General features: G+C 31.6%; 3 long non-coding RNA genes across 3 annotated transcripts; all 3 read right to left on the bottom strand.

The window, feature by feature from the left end:
- Positions 1-10,559: 10,559 nt before the first annotated feature.
- LOC146923280 (uncharacterized) lies at positions 10,560-11,438 on the bottom strand. Its single transcript, XR_015012872.1, has 2 exons — positions 11,042-11,438; positions 10,560-10,930 (listed from the first exon to the last, which is right to left on the bottom strand). It is a non-coding gene; the product is annotated as an uncharacterized LOC146923280 (long non-coding RNA).
- A 2,376-nt stretch (positions 11,439-13,814) lies between these two features.
- On the bottom strand, positions 13,815-14,609 carry LOC146923279 (uncharacterized). Its single transcript, XR_015012870.1, has 2 exons — positions 14,540-14,609; positions 13,815-14,448 (listed from the first exon to the last, which is right to left on the bottom strand). It is a non-coding gene; the product is annotated as an uncharacterized LOC146923279 (long non-coding RNA).
- A 199-nt stretch (positions 14,610-14,808) lies between these two features.
- Positions 14,809-15,937, bottom strand: LOC146923278 (uncharacterized). The gene is made up of 2 exons (XR_015012869.1): positions 15,738-15,937; positions 14,809-15,629 (listed from the first exon to the last, which is right to left on the bottom strand). It is a non-coding gene; the product is annotated as an uncharacterized LOC146923278 (long non-coding RNA).
- Positions 15,938-19,839: the final 3,902 nt, after the last annotated feature.

Below are 19,839 nucleotides of genomic sequence, written 5' to 3'. Positions count from 1 at the left end.
AACATGCTACCCCAAAATTAAACTGTTGCTTGTCCTCAAGTAACGAAATAGCTCAAATCTTAAATTTGCATTAATTTTCGGAGAAATACCTTTTCGAAGAATTTTCTCAGATCATCATCCATTCCATTTTCAGGCTTGACTAACTTACCACTTCCATGGAAGCGGGGCAAGCTTAGAGAAGACATATCATACTTTCAACCACACTCTTTTTCAAGATACATGTATGTTAAAGCCAGTGGAATTGGTGACAACATTTACCCACTCTAATTGTCATGTGAATGCACCTTGCTATGTACTTGAAACTAGAGTTGTCAAAACGGGCCGGCCCGTTTAGCCCGATTAATTATAGGGCTTGGGCCTTAAATATTGAGCCCGAATTTTAATAGGGCTTTTTAGCCCGGCCCTAAAAAGCCCGGTACCCGTTAGGGCTAGCCCGAACGGGCCGCGGGTAGCCCGTTAGCCCGCATAACAAAAAAAATCCTATAAATTATATATATTTTTCAAATAATTCTTTACTTAGTTGATTATCAAAGTCAAAAATAAAAGTGAAAATTCAATGAATTAACACATATAAATGTAATATAAAATTATATTTACTCATTTCCTTATTTATAATTTTAAAGATCGAATATATAAATATCTATAACCATAACGTATCTAATTTATTTAAAATTGTTTTCCTCGCCGTTTTAGTTTACGACTAGTGTACGAAAATGTTTACAATTTATTTTTGTGCTAGACATTATTTAAACATATTAAAAATATTATTTATAAAAAAATTTATAGGAGTATTTTACAGTACCTTTTCTTATATAAAAAAAATGTAATTTTAATACGGGCCGGCCCGTTAGCCCGCGGCCCGTGCAGGGCTGGGCTCGGGTAGTATATTTCAATCCCGTTTTCCAACCGGGCTTTTTGGCTCGGTCCGATAAAGCCTGAAGCCCGTTAGGGCCGGCCCGTTTTGATAGCTCTACTTGAAACAATTCTAAACATGCACTCAAAGTTAGCATTATATACACACTTTAGAGGTCTTTCAGGTTTATAACGTGGCTTAGGTTAAGGTGAGATATTTTTGAGAAAGTAGACTAACAAACAACTTGAAGTTAGATTATAAGCTAAAAATACCTAAACTATGAAGTATAACCAATCTTCATTATTTGTGCCAAAAACAAGAATGGGTATTAGTAGAACTGTTTTTTTTTTTTTTGTTTTGTTTTGTTTTGTTTTTAAGAGACTAATTTTTAGCTCTTGTTTTTTTGTTGTTTTTGTTGTTGTGTGTGTAGATATAATTTTTGTGGTTTTATCTACATTTTTTTTATTTCTTTTCATTTCTTTTGATAACCGAGTACTACTAGTACCCCACCCCAAACTTAGGATGTTGTCAATTTCAAAGAGCAATCTCAAACTTAGTTTCAAATAATACCAAGTTCAAATAACTCCAAGGAAATCAAATAGATAGCACTATTGGTTCAAAACTTTTGAAATAATTCGTCACTTAGTAACAACAAAGAAAAATTCATGGAAGCTAAAAGAAGTTTAGCAAAGGACATTAATAATATAAGGGTGGCTTGAATAGTCTCAAAGTACCAAACAAGTGCATCATGGGTATAGAAAAAACACAATTTAGAACAAGCACATTTACGAGTAATAGCAACAATTCAAGTAATGTTTTAACAAGAATCTTAAAGTGACTAGAAAAAAATAGCAAGAAAATTCACTATTGGTTTCCCTCCCATTGAACGCGTGTTTTGCGTCTCGAGCCTAACAGATAAGTCTACTTTGCGCCTTTGAAGCTCTTCCATGTAGGTTCATCTTCTTAAGTCCATACTTTCTTATCAAGTTCTTCTACCAACTTCAGGTTAGACTTTTCAACTTTAGTGTACCACATCATATTATCGCAGATCACTATTCTCTCACTTTTACAGATACATTGTACTATAAAAGGCCCATACCATTCCTTCCTTGGTTGACGCCGATATAATAAATTTGGCGATTATAACATTACCTCATCTCCAGATTCAAACTCTGGTTTTTCTTCAACGGTTCTGTTGGACCTTGCCAAATATTCCCATATACTTGTATTATCTACTACTCCCTCGTCTCACAATAGGTGTCCTTTTTCCTCTTTTTTTTTTGTTACAAATTATATGGCCCTTTTATAATACCAATACAACATTTATTATTTTTTTCATTAACATACCCTTATTTATTGCATTTCAATCATCTATAACTACTTCACTAACTATAATTAATAAGGGTGTTTTAGTAAATGATACATGTTTTACCATTAAAATTAACACTAATAATCATTTCTTTAATAACCGAGTAAAACTCAAATGAGACACATATCGTGAGACGGAGGGAGTATCTCTTCATTTGGTTCTCTTGTTTGAATGGTTTCTTATGCAGAGAGGATTATAACTTAAGCAAGCAAATCCTCTTCTGGGATTGGAATATTGGCCAGGCCAATTAAGTCCATAGTTACTGCATCAGCTGCTGCATCTATAAACCGTCAACTATGAATATTGAAGCTTTGCAAAACTGTGTTAGCTTTGAAATTGAAAATGTGTTTCATGATAACTTTTGGAAAAACTTGAGTGTTGTCATTAATACACTAGATAATGTGAATGCAAGACTATACATGGATCAGATATGCATGTATTTTCAAAACCACTTCCTGAAGTAAATGCATGTTTATCTAACCCAAGTGAATATACTACTAGAATGAAGAACGTTGGTGAAGCTCAGGCAAGGGATAATTTGGAGCGCGTTCTTGAATGCTGGGACAAGGAGAAGTGTGAGGCTTTCAAAGTTTGTATTACTTGGGCTAGGCTTAAGTATGTTTGCTTGATAATATATGTTTTATTTATGTTATTTCATTTTAGTGCATGAGTTTTACCTGTATTTTTAAGTCCTACACTAAAGCATGGTTTTTTATTCACATGTTTGAATGTTATTTTGCTAATCGAGGGAAGCAATTGACTTATACTTTTCTTGAGGGTGCTGCAACTAGTACTGGAGCTTCCTTTTGGTCTGCACCGAAACGATAAATTCCCTCGTCCATTGCAGTTCTCCTCCTCTGATCCAATTCATCTCCAGTTTCCAATGACAATCTATGCACTGCGAGAAGAAACATTTGGCATCCATACCTCTGACTAGGTGAATGTGTTAGAATTTCTTCTAATATTTTGTGGGCTACAATCAATTGTTGGTTCTGGTTTTAATAAAAACGGACTGATGTTGTGATCCATTTGATGATGCTTAGGCCCTAATAAAAGTGATCAATAAATATTGGGCTTTTGGGCACTTAATCTGATTTGTGTAGAAACATAGTGTAGGCCCAAACACTAGGCCCATGATGGGTGGTGCCTAGGGTTGCACGGTTATAAATAGAGAGGCTAGGTCCCCTTTGCCATCACTCTGACTATTCTGCTCATTAGTGGTTTGCCCCATTGAAAACCCTAAGTTTGGAGCATGTGAAAGGCAAAGGAAGACTTTGTCTTCAATCTCGACGAATCCGGTCACCATGGTTTCCAAGTAAGTGTGTTCTAATTTCATATAATAACTCGATCTTTATGATTAAATTGTTTACAGAATGACCCTACAAAGCTAGCTGAAGTTGCTAATAGAATGATAGTATCCGACTTTTAGCCCAGGAAGGATGGAAATATAGTTATAGATGAGAAGGCAACCCTTCTCTCTACTGCTTATGTGCATGATGCATTTGTTATATTTTCGTCTGACATAATATTCACCTCGTTGCTTGGTAAAACCCTTTATTTTTAGGTAATTGTCTTTGGTGGCTTTAATACGAAAATTTGGAAGTTTGCACATGCTTAGTGTAGAATCTGGGTTCACAAGACATCAACTTTTGTATTGCCAATTTATTTATTTAAATCAGAACTGAGGAAATTTTTGTTCTACTAATAGGGTTGTTGTATTTGACAGATTTTGCTTACATATGATTTTTTTTGAAATACATGTATTAGAAGTAGTGTTATTTGAACAATTAAAATTTGACACCGTATTCCAACGTAAGATAATACACATTCATTACTATTGATATGACTATGAGAGAGATTCTATTAACTACTCACTCCGTCCATATATGTAACCACCCATTTGATTTTATTTTTGTAAACTTCTTTTCAAATTACTAGATGCATTTATTATTTTTTCCTAAACATACCCATAATTAATACTACTAACTTGTCTTGAAATATGTAAAGTCAAATTTAATACACATACAAACAAAGGACAATTTGGTAATATTAACACACAAAATAGACACATTAATTACACTAACAACTTTTATTAAGAAATGTGAAAAAGACAAACGAGGTTTACATATAGGGACGGAGGGAGTAAATAATTAAAGGGTCTTGCTAAACCGTGCCCTCAGGACAATGGTTAAGAAATATCCAAATAGAAATTTTGTCTTGAAAATATAATACGTTACTTTTAATCAAGCAATGATTACATAATTTTTTCATGAAAACTTCCTTGTTTTTGATGCTTAACCAATGCATTTGGAGCATTGGTTAGCATTCTCCATAATTAAATAGTATTGTACGATATACAGATACGATGTTAGATACCCAAAACGTTGTCAACATAACATTTATTTTGCTATTGTTGTTGCATATGTTGAATTTACATGTAAGTTGTTTTATTATCATATATGTGGAATCATATGCTCATGAATTTCATAGTTGGTGTGAGTCAATTAGACTACATGAGGGGTTACATCTTGGTTGAGTCTTGGTTGCATGACCATTATGAGGGGTTACCTTAGACATATTAGAATGAGGATTTTTGGAGTAAGCTATAATAGTCAATCTATATTGATTGAATTGGCTTTGTATCATGATAATGATATAAATATATATTTGTGAATATATAATAATAATAAGGCATTTCTTTATTATTTTTGTTTTGTTTCAAAATAATAAAGTCCCTTGAATAGTTAGTTTGTTTAATGGAACATTAAGCGTGACTTAATCATGAAACCCCATTAAACTAAAGGACATTATTTATAAAGTATTCATAGTCAAGCTTTATTGTGAAGTGGGATAACGGTAAAACAAAAAAACTATTATGTAGGTAGACTGATGATTACATCTCACGGGTCATAGATATAGTGATCAAGTTTTCACATAGATATAAATATTAGGAGTAATATTTATATTGGATTGACCAGTGCCATGATAATACTACATAGAAAATTATGTGAATGTCATGAGTTATTTTCATAGTGATAACTAGTGTATTCCAACCTTAGACTCGAAACCACTATGTACCCTAGATGTAGGAATTGAGTACTTTGTTACAGTACAAATGTCATCCGTAACAGGATGACTATAAAGTCGGTTGATGGGTACTCCATGAATCATTTTGAGGAACATGAGTAAATTGGATGGAATTTGCCCCTCCTACATAACTGTAGAAATGTCTTAGGGCCCAATATTGAATTGGACAAGGGTGACATGATGTGCCTTGTGTTTAATATAGACATGAGAGAAAAAAGGTAATTATACAGAAGATCGTTAGCACGGAAATGTTTTGTCAGATCACATGACATTCTTTTCACTTGGATAGCAGTGATGTGTTCCTTAATACCTCTCATTGTTTATAATATTATATATAAGATTTGATATTATATTCAACGTTACATGAACCTACATTGTCACACACATAATGACATATAAATGAGAGAAATAAGTAAGATTTATTATTTGTGGATGCATTTAGTAAGTGGAGCTACTTAGTTAGCAAGTCATCAAATGGGTTATTGGGCTTACATAAGAAGCACAATAACGCTTGACTTAATAAGCACACAAGCGGTTCTATAAATAAAATCCTTGTGCTGAAGAAAGAGTACACCACTTATCCTAATTCCACATTCAGAAACCCTAGATTTATGAAACCCTAAAACTATCCATTTCTCTCTAAGCTTTCATCTCGTAGCAGCTAGTAGGGATGGGAATAGGTCAGGTCGACCTACAGGGGCCTACGGCCTAGCCTATGACAGGCCAGGTTAGACTTTTTTCTTAAACAGAGAAGGCCTATGCTTTTTTCAAAGCCTATTTAGCTTAACAGGCCAGGCCACAGGTCATTCAAAAAGCCTCTTAGGCATATTAGACCGGCCTATTTAAGTAAATATGAATAATATTATTTATTATTATATTATATTTTTGTACTTTGAATTAAAATAAAATTTGTTAACTTTTTCGGTAATTTAAGCTTATTAGTATACATTAATTTTTTGCATATTTAAATGTATTATTATAAACTAGAATTGAAATATGATACAATATATAGTCAAATTCTCTAAAAACTCATCTTGATTATCTAAAGAGAGTTTAATGTAATTGATATATTAGTTTACTAGTTTATTAAACTTAGATCGCATTGCTTATTAAAAGATGTTCATATGAAAGAGGCTTTTAAACAGGCTAATAGGCCGTATCAGACTTTTAGAAGACCAGACTCAGGCCTAAAAAGTAATTTTATGATAGGCTGCAGGCCAGACATAGGCCTTCCAAAAATTTGGCAGGCCTTGCAAAGCCTAGCTCGGCGTAGCCTAACAGCCACCACTGTGAGTGAAGGAAGTTGTTCGTGTGGACTGAGTAAAGGTGCTATCATCGAGTAGTACTCGTGATCACTCAGTCTTTCAGTTCAACTTCAGAGGATATGCTCTTCAAGAGGTAAACACATGAATCCTTAAGTGTGTTTTGATTTATGATTTAATCAAGATCCGTTCATCAAGATTTATTCCGTTAATAGGATTGAATACTTAAAAAAACCAACTACTACATGATTGCTCGACCGTTGTGAGTGATTACCTAAGATGTATCATTATGGAGATCATGACTTTTTAGTGGGGGTTATCCGCGACACTCTATGAAATGGTAAATACTGGGATCATTTACATGAGTCATTCATTTTAGACTAATTTTAAATTTCTCTTATTCGTTGACTTAAATGTCATGTTTTATGATATGTCATGTTATGTTGTATATCTATTTTCTTTTATATATGTTATTTTTGGATCATGATCCTCTACTTTATATGTGGATTTGGATTATGCCCCAGGCTCTTAGTAGCTATGTCACAAATTTCTACGGATTGAAGATATTGTAGAACAAGGTGTGAGTCACCTAGACTACATTAAGGTGTGGTTGTCCTATGTGTAAATTTCGCCTTAATGTTTTGGAATTTTATTGAGTCTTGGTTGCTTGACCATAATGAGAGGTCTAGACGTGTTAGAATGGAGACTACATGATTGCTTGACCATTTATGGAGATCATGATTTTTTAGTGGAGGTTATCCACGACACTCTTGCATGAGTCTTGCATTTTATGCTAATTGTACGTTTCTCTTATTCGTTGAATTAAATGTCATGTCTTCTGCCAGGCTATGCTATTGTTGTATATTTGTATTATTTTATATATACTATTTTAGGATCGTGATCTTCTAATTTACTTGTGGACTTGGATTATGCCACAAGTTCTTAGTAGTTGTGTCGCAAATTGCTTCAAAACTAAAGACTTGTGGAACGACGACTTGGATTGGTGATCTGAAGTACTGAGGCTTGATGCCATTTGTCGGTCTCCAGTACCCGGTTATCATCGATTTAGAGTTCAAGATCAACTTAGGGGTGTCACTTGATTTACTTTTTCCACATTATTTTGAGAACCTTGTATCTTTGTTGTGGAAATATATTTAAAAACTCAGATAGTTGTACTTGAAATATTTTTAATGTCAACTATCTAAGTTATTAGTAAATTAGTGCTATGAAATCATTTTATAAAATTTGCCAAAGCGTCGAACCGTCATTTTTGGAATAGAATTTCAAGAGTTAGTTCACTCTGATTTTAAGAAAAGGTAGATTATAAATAATACACTCTAGTTATTAAATATCAGGGTGTTACATCGACACAACAATGCACACAATCAATTAAACTATTTACTGTTATTGTGGTAAGTAAAAATAATTTTATAGTGACATTATAGTTTTTATATATTCTAACACTCAACAAGGCATGTGAGGGTATTAAATCTAATTAAAACGTAGGAAACATATAATTTGAAGTGGTTGAAAATGATAAGTGTAACAAAATGTGATCAAATAAAATTGCAGGCTTTGAAATAAAATAAAAATATTTCCTAAACTAATTCTGAAAGCTATTCTTATAGGCTAATGGGGCTGGAATTAAGTTATGTTATGCTTGAATTTGATATGATATAATGATACCTCCAAAATTAAGAGAGAATAAGATAAGGAGGTGGGATATATTGACTCCAAGAGTAACTCTAAAGAGTTACTCCACATCCTCACCCTCCATTTTGTCTAAATTTAATGGACAAGATTTATGTGTTATTAATAATCATATGATCTCCTCTACCTAATCATTTCAGAATATTAATTATGATTCCCTTTTTTTTTGAACAAGAATTATAATTTCCTTTTTTAATCAATAAATATTAATAATCACATGAGGAGTTATTTTAGTTCAACTTCCTCCTCATTTGATGCCTAAGCATACATTACTATATTGTTTTTTTTTTTTTTTGAAAAAATCAAAATGGATTATAATACTCAAAAGCAAAGTGATTCACCCCGCACAAGGTGTGCTAAAAAGATGAATCACCTAACGACAGTCACAACAACACGACACCTATAAAAAATGTCACCACCTAAAACAATAACAAGAAAAAGGCGCCGTATATAAGCGGAACACCTGAACACAAAACAAAAACCACCTCCTAACCAAGCGACACCAACCACACCCTGATAAAGCTTCCATCAGCATAGCGTTTCGACACCAAATACATGACCACCCATCCAAACCACACCAAGACAACCCCTACCTACACCCACGCAAAAACGAACCACCGCCACCACCACCATCTCAACCGAAACCACCACTATAATCTCAACTGAACCACCACCACCACCATAAAACTACCCCGCCAAAACGCCTCACCAAGAAACCTACATCAACTAAAACATCTATCCAGATCGAATATAGTCGACCGCCGGTGACATATGGGAAGGCGTCCATCGGAATAAACAACCATCCAACCACCATCCACCTCCAACCGGAAAAAGTCTAAATGAATCCAATACATGTATCTAACAAAAACACGCACAGAGGGACATGACCAGAGAATACCACCAGCTAACCACAACTTCCCAACATAAACAACAACAGAACAAAAACAAATAACAAAAAACCAAACACCAACACCACCTTACAACCACCAAACAGCCATGAATAGCACCACCGAAAGCGGCAGGTCTCGCGCCACCAAACCAACAGGAATAGCCTCCAACATCACAAAATCTCCAACAACACAACTGAACTGCTGTCACGCAGAGGACAGAAAACAGCACCTCTGCAAGCCCAGCAGCACTACAACCAGGCCAGCCCAAAAAACACCCACTAATCCTCCAAACCTATTCGGTGAAGGAGACGAACAACCGGTAACACAACAACAACAACACCAACAATCTAAACAACAACCACCAGCCGCTGCAGCGGCTCCACCTACTAACCCACTCTTCGATGCCACAAGAAAACAGCAAAATGGAGGCGCACGAACCCAGAACGTGAAAACGAAAACAAAAACACAGACCAAAACTGAAGCACCTGATGCCAACCACGAACCGTCACCGGCGAAAGAGTGCACTAAATCTGAAAGAAAGTCACGATCTGAAACTGAATCAACAGCCCTACAAGGTCGCAAATCCACATCAAACCAAGAGATCAGACAGATCCGGTAACTCCAACGGCGATGGCGAAATCAAAGAAAGCGGTCAAGTCAGCTTCGAAACAACCCCCAAAAGGGGTTTGGTGATGACACAGCCGTGGAGCTGATCGCATCCGTGGTGATTACTATATTGTTAGTATCGATTCACAAAATAAATCATGTAAAAAAAAAAAAAACTTCTTAAAAAGAAAATCATGTCCAAAAAATTAAATCCATGGCTTTTCATCTCCACCATAGAAATGGACAAAGGATATGTCTGACTCAAATTTAATGAGAAGGTCAAATTAAATTCACAACTAGCGTTAGCAACATAAAAGTCCTTCGATCAATCCTAAAAAAAGAATAAAATCAATAATAATCATTTCTAAAAAACATATATGGATAATCCAACAAAAAAAAAATCACATACTAATGGGTATTAGGGAAAATATATGTAATTTGGATGATGAATAGTGAAATAGTTGCAGCGAAGTTTTTTTAGAATTTTTGATGAACAAGTTGCAGAGGAGAGGAGTTTGTAAAGAATAATTAGGGATTATATTTTCTTTACCAACTTGCCAAAAATTAATTGTGTTTATAAAAGGTAAATATTGATTGAGTCAAAAGAAAAAAAAAAAACTTATAATTAATGCCGTGAGATTTGTTAATGTAAATGAGGTCACATGATTATTAATAAGAATTAAATCTAGTCCATTAAAATTAGATAAATTGCAGGGTGAGGATGTGGAGTAACTCTTTAGACTTACTCTTGGAGTCAATATATCCTTCCTCATAAGATAATATGATTAAAACTCCTTGTTGTCTTACGATTATATTAGAGTACAAAACCATAAATGCAAGGTTCATGAGTTCAGAAAAAGGAAAATAAAGTATTGTTCTAGTACAATAAAAAAATGACACCTCTTGTAACATGCGAACATAACATATAATGCACATTTGTTTCGATAACATAATAACTCATTCTCCTCTATAGGGAGTTTTTGCATTCTCCTGTATTTGGTACTCTGAGAATCAGTGACGTTTTGCAGCCCATTCACGTTTTTGCATTCTCCTGTATTTGGTACTCTTATAATTAATGACGTTTTGCATCTCAAAAAAAAATTCTTGTCCGTAGACCGTGGACAATCCGCATCAGTTTCACATCCAAAATACGCTGTAATGAATAAATATAGTAAAATAGTGTTACTAAAAGATGATAAAAGAAAGTTGTGTATGAACTACAAAGCAAAGAAGGAAATTCGAAATGGATAAAAACATGGCTTACAACCACCAACTTCTGATGTGATAAGAAATAAGGAAAGAAAAAGAATCATAGCATAATCAAACTTGAGAGTTTTCTTTATGGTTACAACAAACTTCAGATTTTCAGTCATAGTTTTTCGTCTTTTCATGTGAAAATAGAATATGATTGGATCTTTTATAGTGTATTTTATATTCTCCTAAAAAAACTAACTAATTTTTAGCACTTATGAAGAGTTAAAAACCCTTCACAAAATTATTATTACAATTAAACATCTCTTAAGTATATCAATGTGTTGTGTTTTTCTATTTAGCACATTTAGTAAGGTAGTCACTTAACAAACTTTGCTAATCATAACAATTAATTATTTTGTAAATGTCTATTCATTACTTTTTTTTACCTTTTTGTGATAGTATAGGGACAATTTTTAATTTTTTTTTACTATGGTAAAGGTATTTGTTGAAAAAATGCACCATTGGAGTAAGAACTGTTATGCACAAGTAGAACATAATGTATGATCAATTTTTGTGGTTGATTAAATCATTGAGTAAAAAAAACCCAATGATTTATACGATTTTTAACTCATATTTAAAATGAGTAGTCTATTGACAATCTAAGTTTACCTTTGCACATCCCCACAATAAACTTGAAATTTTTATATCTTATAATACTTTTACTGAAATAATTATTTTATTCATATTTTCCCTTGAAAAAGTTATTTTATTCATATTTGATTTTGATAAAGTTTAAATTATATTATTTTTTTATTCTCAATTGATTTATAGTTAGCCACTTATATATTATGTTTGTAATTTCTACTTAAATTTTAGTCGAACTTCTCTAGGAAGTTTGGTTATGATTAAGTTGACAACATTATAAGATGTATTAGCCGTTATAGAAAGTTTTTAGCTACGGTATCTGTTGGATGTCAAACTCGTCAATATTACCTTATGACAACAAGAGAACATTCTATCAATAGTTTTTGATATAAGCATGTCATATTTGTTCACTACGATGAATTTGTGAAAATTTGAAGATTAATTATTTCACCCTTGCCTTATGATTTGATAGTCACTATGAAACTCTAAACCCTAAAGTGGAATATATATTCTAAGATATTTTCGATTTGAAATACTTAGTGTTTTGAAACACTTCCATGAAAAGAGATGAGCTTCACTTGGCTTAGAACTCCACATCTATACATTCGCAAAGCACTTAAATAAAAAGTCTCTAATTTATAATTACAACTTTTTCCCAAAACTAGATAACGATTCAAAGTTCTTTAAACAATATTGAATAAACATGCACATGTTCTTGAAGGCATGTCATGGTTACAAATAATAAGGATTTTGAACGTATTGCAAATACATGAACACATTTAAAGGAAATGTTCATTAGTAATAGAGTTACAGCAAGGATCATCAAGCATCAAGATTTGATTTGAAATGTTTGGGAAAGATGGATTATAAAAGACTATCCCACATAACTTCTTTATTGGCTGAAGCAAAAAAGTCTGAATGCCTTTCCTAGGGACAAACGAAGAAAAAAGTTGTGCATTTAGCATGGGATATTGCCAAGATGGAAATCCCTTCATACCATTGTCACATAGATGTTGTTGTGGTTTGTGAGGATGACAATGATAATGACATTGATGTCCCTCAAGTATCTATTTATTTATGTTGAGCTGTTTTCATCAAATCAGTTGTGTCTTAAACTTATCTTTAGTTAGAAAGACATGCATGTTGTCAAAATTGAGATTTTGCTTCAGGTCGAAAGGAAATAATAGAATCCAAAATCATAAAATCGCAATCGAAATCGAATGATTTTACTAAACTACTATTGTAGAAGCGATATAGGAGCAAAATCGAAAATGGTAAAATCGCAATCAAAATTGTTGAATTCTACCAAAACAAAAATAATGTTAAATATTTGTTATGAATTGCATATAGTCATGACTCAGTTTCAAGTCTACAAAATACTTATACATAAATTACTCAAAGCCCAGATGCCAGAGAAACTTGCGATTTTATGCAAACTAGGTCAAAATTGACACGTATAAAAAAAAAAATCTAAAATCCTCCAAAACTTTTTAAAAACTAGCAATTTTGAAAGGATTTCACGATTTCACAGGGATTACACACTAAAATAGAAGTGTAAGAACTAAGTTGGTTTAGATGCAATATCTATCTTTGAGGTTTTGATAATAACAAAACAAAATGAACAACAATTTGTTTGATGACAAGTTGTTTAAGTATGCAGCTAAATAAGCAAGTCAAACAATTCTAGATCTGACACACTTTTTTTTTTTTTTTAACAAGGATCTGACACACTCTTGATTACTATATCCATTCTAGTTAATGACTATCCACACACATGCTCGGAACAATGCATCACTTACTAGGTGGGCAGAATACAATCGCATAAATCCTAATATGCCATATCTAAGATATTGTATAAAAATGAAGATATACAAATTAAATCAGATACTTGAATCATAAATTGAATAAAAAATGTATTAATTGAATCTAAATAAATTTTTTATCAACACATGCATATATCAGAGCGTAAAGCCAGAGAGAGGCGGTGAAAGCAACTGAAAATGGTGGCCGAAAAAAGCAAATTGATGTGAATTCGGACACCTTAAATCTCACACCAATTAAATTTGGATTCGTGGGGCAAGTATCAATAGCAACCAATAACTGAAATAACTAGAAGCAACAATAGGTCTAGACTAATCTACCAACCAAGTGTAAAACAAAACCACAATTGAACCAAAGAATAAACAAGATAAAGAGAGTAGAGAAACAAACACACCGAGAAATGTTTACCCTGTTCGGTCCAACAATGACCTATTGTGCGGGAGAGAGATCTCTCCACTTCACTATCAATGAGTTCTTTACAAAGAGATACAAAATGATTACAATAAATTAGCTTCAACAAGCTCACAAAGAACACACCTAATTTCTACCCATTTCCCAATCTCTTCCCATGAACAAGAGACTAAATGATTTCACTCACCCAAGTTGCTTCACAATAGTCTCCACTCATGTGTTTTCCAACTCCATGAATCTCTCCCCAAAAGGCACCAACCTTTTTCCAACAACCTCCTCTTTTGGTTCTCCAAGATAACATCTTGAAGCTTTGAACCTTACCTAAAGACCCTCAACCTATAGTATCTAAATACCCTAAAAGTTCCCTCATTTTGTTTCCATGAGATTCACCAAGTGTACTCAACAAAATGGTTCATGGAGTGCTTACATAGTGTTTTAGATCCTGCCACGAGTTGCACCAATCGAGACGTGATTTCATGTTAGTACACGGTACAATACTAAACATTATCCAAAATTGTGCCCTGATTTTATCCTCTCGTGCCACGATTTTTGCGGTGACAAACCTCCAAGTTGTTGATTCAAAATCATGCCACGATTTTGCTGAAACTCAAACATAAAATTATAAGTCAAAACTGAATACAAACCCTAGCTAACGCAAAGACCTAAGTCGAAGTTGTAGAAACGGTATAACCTTGCAACAAATCTTTAAATAATCGATCACGTAACTAAAAGGTCCCTAACCAAGGGATCATTTGTTTCCATCAAAAGATGAGATAATCTTATCACCCATCAAAAGGATCAGTTTTTCGCTTGTAAAGATGAGATAATCTTATCACCCATCAAAAGGATTGAGCACCTGTTCTCTAGAGAGTATTGTTCCACTAAATTCTGCTTTTATAAAAAAATAATAAAGGGTGATTAGCTACAAAGTCGATATTTTTGGGCTTTACATGGAGAATATGAGTGTCAAATAGAACTCTTTGATGTCTTATAATAATATTAGAGTACAAAATCATAAATGCAAGGTTCATGAATTTAGGAAAAGAAAAATAAAATCATTGTTCTAGTAGAATAAATAAATGACAACTCTTGTAATATTTGAGCATAACATACAGTTAAAACTCTATAAATTAATAATGTCAGGACCGGAGAAATTTATTAATTTAGAGAGTTATTAATTTATCGATAAATTAATAATTATTAATTTAAAGAGTTTTTAAGTAATTATACTGTGCATACAAAACAAAAAGGCAAATTAGTCTATGCCTCTTAGAATTACGTTGCAGCGAACCTTGGGACTCAACGTAAATTAGTAACTACTGTGTTCATATGCGTTGGAAATCAATAATGACTTTTGAAGTACAGTAAATGTAAACAAGAGGAACAAATGTGTTCAATGTATTCTTAATATATTTTTTTTCAGTTTCTATGAATTATTAATTTATGATTTTCTTGGGACCGAAAATTATCTCCCAAAAAATTATTATCTTATTATTTTATCGAGTTTTTCAATTTTTTACATTGGCCCAAGTAGGGACCGGACAAATTTATTATTTTAGAGAGTTTATTAATTTACCGAGTATTAATTCAAAGAGTTTCTACATGCAAATTTGTTTTGCTAACAGAATGACTCAATCTCCTATACGATAAGTTTTTGCATTCTTCCGGATCTTGTACTTAGATCTTTGCAGTCCATTCACATTTTTTATCAACACACTTTAGATAAAAATCCTTGTTCATAGACCGTGGACAATCGGCATCCGTTTCACATCCATAATAGGCTACAATGAAGAAATATAATAAATTAATGTTACTAAAACATGATAAAAAGTTGTGTATGAACTGCGAAGCAAAGAACGAAATTCGAAATGGATGATAACATGGCTTACAACCACCAACATCTGTTGTAATAAGAAACATGGAAAGAAAAAGAATCATAGCATAAAAAAACTTGAGAGTTTTGGTCATAGTTTTCGTCGTTTCATGTGAAAAATAGAATACGATTGGATCTTTTTATAGTGTATTTCATACTCTCCTAAAAAATTAACTAGTTTTCAGCACTTATGAAGAGTTAAAAACCCTTCACAATTTTTTTTATCACAATTAATTAATATCTATTCATTTCTTTTTTACCCTTTCGTGATAGTAAAGGGACAGTTTTTTTTTTTTCTATGGTAAAGGTATTTGTTGAAAAAATGCACCATTAGAGTAAGAACATGTTTTGCATAAGTAGAGCATAGTATATGATCAATTTTTTTGGTTGATTAAATCATTGAGTAAAAAAAACCAATGATTTATTGGATTGTTAACTCATATAGTCTAGTGACAATCTATGTTTTGTAGTTATAGGATTCTTAAAATACTTTTACTGAAATAATTATTTTATTCATATTTGATTTTGATAAAGTTTAAATGATATAATTTTTTTATTCTCAATTGATTTATAGGAAGTAAAACTTAGCCAGTCTAAACCCTAAAGTGGAATATATATTCTAAGATATTTTCGATTTGAAATACTTAGCATTTTTAAACACTTCCATGAAACGAGACGAGCTTCACTTGGCTTGAAACTCCACATCAATACATTCACACAGCACTTAAATAAAAAGTCTTTAATTTATAATTACAACTTATTTCAAAAATAACTTAAACTTCTTGAAACATTGAATAATATAGTATGAAGTCACTTCCATAAATTCGTTTTACAAAATATGCATGTTCTAGTAATATCATAGTTTAAAAATCGATAAAAGAGATCAAATGATTTCTCATTCGGTATGACTTATCAAAGCATGGATCCCCAAATGCGAGTAATCAAATTTTGTTAAGGTGAGAAATAACTAAAACAAACATATGCACATGTTCTTGGAGGCATGTGATGGTTACAAATAAGAATTTTGAACGTAATGAAAATACATGAACACATTTAAAGGACATGTTCTTTAGTAATAGAGTTCCAGCAAGGATCATCAAGCATCATGATTTGAGTTGAAATGTTCGGGAAAGATAGATTATATAAGACAATCCTACTCTCACAGAAGCTAAAAAGTTTGAATGCGTTTTGAATTTAGCAAGGGATGTTGGCAAGATGGAAATCCCTTCATACCATTGTCACATAAATGTTGTTGTGGCTTGTGAGGATGACGATGATAATGACATTGATATCCCTCAAGTATCTATTTATTTCTGTTGAGATGTTTTCATCAAATCAGTTGTGTCTTAAACTTATCTTTAGTTAGAAAGACAAGTTGTTAAAATGGGGATTTGATTTTGCTTCAAATCGAAATGGAATAGTAAAATCGAAAATCGTAAAATTGCAATCGAAACAGCTACTTTTGTAGAATCGATATAGGATAGAAAAATCGAAAATCGCAATCAAAATCGATGGATTCTACAAAAGACCAAAATAATGCTAAATATCTTTATATAATACAAAAGCATACATCTATGGGCAAAAGTACATGTGGCATCTTCACATTCTTCATCACATTTAATGCTTTCTTATCATCCAATCAAATTGAATTATGACTTATTTATTTTTTTATTAGCCAATCAAGATGGACAATGACTCATTTAGTTTTCATCAACCAATCAAAATTGATCATGCCATGATTTTTTCCCTATATATAGACAATTTGTTTTTCATTATTTTCATGTGTCTCTTCCCCCCATGAAAAATTTCGTAAAAACAAGTATTTTATGTGTTTGAAATCATAGAAGTTTAATCACTTGGTCGTAGATTATGGGGTTGATTTTCTTTTTTATTTGTATCTAATTGTTAATTGATAATGTTACTTTCCCAGGATCTCATTGGAGAGCATGTGTCTACATTCTACGACTTCAAGATGTTCAACATCAACAATATAATTTTTAGTCAAGACAATGTCTTGCATTTGATATAGAATCAAGATGTTAGAGACATCAACCAATATAATTTTTAGTCAAGACAACGTTATGTTTTTGATATAGAATTAAGATGTTAGAGTTTAGATACCTTAGGTTGATTGAATATTATTTAATGAATTTATATGTCGATAAACTAATCTCAATAAATTGATTTAGCCTTTATCTGTATCTATTTTATGAATTTTGTCTTGCACAAAAACGTATATTACACATGAACTCTTATTTGATTAATCCTACACATGAACTCTTATTTGATGAATCATAATTGATGATTTTAAACACATCTCTGGACATGTTAAACATCCTAATTTGGACAAACTTTTTCTAATAAGAAGACATCTTAAATTCATCATGTTTTACTATGACGACTTTTCACTTATCATAGTTTCTTCAATAGAATGTATCAAAAGCTTCAATCAGCCGTTGAGCAATATACATGGTTTCTTTTTTATTTCTTTTGACCAGATATGAGATAATACACAATCCTTTAAGTGTCATTTCAACTTATTTATTTGACAATCAATATATGACTTTTTTCTCCTTTAATTTGTCAATTAAATAGTTACTATTAAATAATTTTTTTGTGGGGACTATTAAATAATATTGTTATCTACCCTTTATTATAAATATCATCCATTTGCAAGCAATTCCACACACCATTTCAATCAAAAATTGTATTATTTTCAATCTTTTGCCTCAATGTCATGCCTTTTTTCTTTTTGTTTTCTTTTTTTTTTTTCCTTTCTAAGTTTCACGTATTTCGTATTTTTAACAAGCCAAAATGATTTTTTTTTGAGCAAAAAAAAATCATTTAATATAGTTCTCAAATATAACACAAAATGAATTATATTAACACAAAATTTTCATGTATTTGTATACTTAATAATTTAATATAGTTCTAAAATATAATTGTTTCGCATTTATTAAGGATAATATAATGATAAAGCAATTTAAGAGTAATTAATATGTCATTTAAGTTAGAATGATTATATAAAGGTTAAAATGTGTCATTTAATTATTTAGAATGAAAATGCCTCATTTGATGGATGAGACAGGAAATAGAAAAAAAATTAAATGATAGCGTTAACTATAATCCTTAATTAAAGGAAACAACTAAACACTACCAAAAAAAAAACAAAAGGAAACAAATAAACCAAAAAAAAAAAAGATGGAAACAAACAAATATTGAAGTAGTATATTATAACAAATAAATGGAAGACATTTAAAATTCAAATAGTTCGATTTTCCTATCCGTATAAAAAAACTGAATTATTTGAATCTTTTAGCCTTTTTTTTATTAATGTTTTGTATTCATTTGTTTTAAGGGAATATTTAATTTACATAAAAAAGTTTTTGACAAATTCACAAAAAAAAATTCATTAAATTTTGATTTTTTTTAATAGATTAATTTTTTTTTGGTACAAATAGATTAAATTTTTAAATTTATATTTTTATAATTTAAAATAATTATATTTTATGTGTCATTTTAATTGGGTTGATCCAATAAATATTAAACTGTGTCGTTTAATAGGTCAGACAAATAATAGACTAAAAAATAAAAGGTTCTTTAAATAATAGTCATTAATGTGGTAATTTAAATTAAAATGATTCTATTAAATGTCTCATTTATTTAGTCAGATGAAAAAATGTTTTTTAAATGATACCATTATATGATATCATGTTTTGATTCACTATTTTTGCTACTAATACTAATAATAGCATTCCTAATCAAGATTGGTTTTGCTAATAATGAGTTGACTCAATTTCAAGGGTGTGGATTCAATATCCGCTATTAGCGTGAAGATCTCTTTGACAAGAGATCTCTAAAAATGTTGTAAGTGCTTATTGAGTCATGAGACATGTCCTGACCTTGAATGTGTTCTCAATTTTTTTTATGTAAAATTAAAGTCTATTTGCCAGATTCTAAAGGATTTTTTTTTTGTGAAATAATAATAACAAAGATAATTTAAAAGGAGAATTGAATGATATCTAAAATTAAATTTTACCAATAACTCGGTTATTTTTCAAATTTCAATTTTACGAATTTTCTGCAATGTTTATCTTGATTTTTTTTTAAAATTATGT

The sequence above is a fragment of the Medicago sativa genome, chromosome 5, assembly GCF_051527215.1.
Source record: "Medicago sativa cultivar Bolivia chromosome 5, Bolivia_mono, whole genome shotgun sequence".
In the NCBI taxonomy this organism is placed as follows: Eukaryota; Viridiplantae; Streptophyta; class Magnoliopsida; order Fabales; family Fabaceae; genus Medicago; species Medicago sativa.
Note: the sequence above shows the minus strand (reverse complement) of the source record. Positions and strands in the feature narration are given on the sequence as shown.